The sequence below is a fragment of the Triticum urartu genome, chromosome 5, assembly GCF_003073215.2.
Source record: "Triticum urartu cultivar G1812 chromosome 5, Tu2.1, whole genome shotgun sequence".
Lineage (NCBI taxonomy): Eukaryota > Viridiplantae > Streptophyta > Magnoliopsida > Poales > Poaceae > Triticum > Triticum urartu.
Window position 1 is genome coordinate 312497844 of NC_053026.1, and position 2652 is coordinate 312500495.

The window sequence follows — 2652 nt, forward strand, 5'->3', positions numbered from 1 at the left end:
ACATGTTGCACAAGTGTGGAAGGTGCTGGGTTGATGAGTTGCCAACAATTATTTGGTCGATTAGAATGACACCAAATCGAGCTACTGGCCAGACACCCTTTGTCCGGCTTTACGGGGCAGAAGCAGTTCTCCCCACGGAACTCATATATGGGTCACCTCGGGTGCTCGCTTATGATGAGCTTGAGCAAGAGCAGTTGCGCCAAGAGGATGTGATGCTCCTTGAGGAAGATCGTCTTCGGGCTGCTGTGCGAGCCACTCGCTACCAGTAGGCCTTGCGCCGCTATCATAGTCGCAAGGTTCATGCCAAAAGCCTTGAGGAAGGCGAGCTTGTTCTTCGGTGGATTCAATCCGCCAAGAATTCAAACAAGTTGACGCCAAAGTGGAAAGGCCCTTATCGGGTAATACGAGTCACTAGGCCCAGTGCAGTCCGCCTGGAGACCGAAGATGGCATTCCGGTGAGCAATTCCTGGAATATCGAACATCTTCGCAAGTTTTACCCCTAAGGCGCGGTTGCTGGGTGTCACACCCTCGATGCGGCTATATCTCCCACGTGTCGAAGCACGACTTAGAGGCATAACCGCATTGAAAGCAATGTCGCAAGTGAGGTAATCTTCACACAACCCATGTAATACATAAGGGAAAGAGATACATAGTTGGCTTACAATCGCCACTTCACACAATTACATGAATAAAGCATTACATCAACCAGATACAATCAGGGTCCGACTACGGAACCAAAATAAAAGAAGACTACCCAAATGCTACACAGATCCCCGATCGTCCCGACTGGGCTCCACTACTGATCAACTGGAAACGGAACAACATAAAGGACAAGATCTTCATCGAGCTCCTCCTGAGCTTGGTTGCGTCATCAGCACGGTTTCATCGGCACCTGCAAACTGGTTTTGGAAGTATCTGTGAGTCACGGGGACTCAGCAATCTCACACCCTCGCGATCAAGACTATTTAAGCTTATGGCAAGGTAAAGGTATGAGGTGGAGCTACAGCAAGCGACTAGCATATTTGGTGGCTAACATACGCAAATGAGAGTGAGAAGAGAAGGCAAAAGCATGGTCGAACAACTATGATCAAGAAGTGATCCTAGAACAACCTACGTCAAACAAAACTCCAACACCGTGTTGACTTCCCGGACTCCGCCGAGAAGAGACCATCACGGTTACACACGCGGTTGATGTATTTTAATTAAGGTCAACTTCAGGTTTTCTACAACCGGACATTAACAAATTCCCATCTGCCCATAACCGCGGGCACGGCTTTCAAAAGTTCAAATCCCTGCAGGGGTGTCCCAACTTAGCCCGTCATAAGCTCTCACGGTCAACGAAGGATATTCCTTCTAGCGAGAAGACCCGATCAGGCTCGGAATCCCAGTTACAAGACATCCTCGACAATGGTAAAACAAGTCCATCAAGACCACCCGTTGTGCCGACAAATCCTGATAGGAGCTGCACATATCTCGTTCTCAGGGCACACCGGATAAGCTAAGTGTACGGGAGCCAACGTAACCCAAGTTGCCAAGGGACGGCCCCGCACAGTGCTCTGGATTGGACCAACACTTAGAGAAGCACTGGCCCGGGGGGTTTAATAAAGATGACCCTTGGGCTGGCCGACCCAAGGGAAAGAAAAGGCTGGGTGGCAAATGGTAAAACCAATGTTGGGCCATGTTGAAGGAGTTTTATACAAGGCGAACTGTCAAGGGGTTTCCATTATAACCCAACCGCGTAAGGAACGCAAAATCCGGGAACATAACACCGATATGACGGAAACTAGGGCGGCAAGAGTGGAACAAAACACCAGGCATAAGGCCGAGCCTTCCACCCTTTACCAAGTATATAGATGCATTAATTAGATAAGAGATATTGTGATATCCCGACAAGTAAACATGTTCCAACAAGGAACAACATCTCCATGTTCCAACAAGGAACAAACTTCAATCTTCACCTGCAACTAACAACGCTATAAGAGGGGCTGAGCAAAGCGGTAACATAGCCAAACAACGGTTTGCTAGGACAAGGTGGGTTAGAGGCTTGGTTTAACAATATGAAAGGCATGATAAGAAAGTGGTAGGTATCGTAGCATAGGCATAGCAAAAGAGCGAGCAACTAGCTAGCAAAGATAGAAGTGATTTCAAGGGTATGGTCATCTTGCCTGAAATCCCGCAAGGAAGAAGAACGAGTCCATGAAGAAGATAAACGGACGTAGCCGAACGGGTCCTCACAAACATGACATTATCGGAACCAACCTGAAGAAGCAAACACCGAAAAGAAGCACACAACATAGTAAACAAACCACACACGAACATGTTATGATATGCGGGATGCGGTATGTGATGCATATGCATGATTTGGAAAGGAATGATTTAGCCTGGCCTCAACTTGGAAATCCAAGAGTGCCACTGGAAAGGTGAGGTGATTTCGGTCGAAATCAATATAAAGATCACCGGAATCGGATGCACGGTTTGGAAATGGCAAGCAAAACAAATATGGCACCGGTCTGCGATTAACAGCAAGTGACCATCTAAATGCATCAAGATAAATATGCTACAACACTCAAACATGGCAACAAAATACATGGCAGGGATCCACTCATGATGCTTGACAAAAGATGAACACTTATGGCTAATTCACTCAATAAC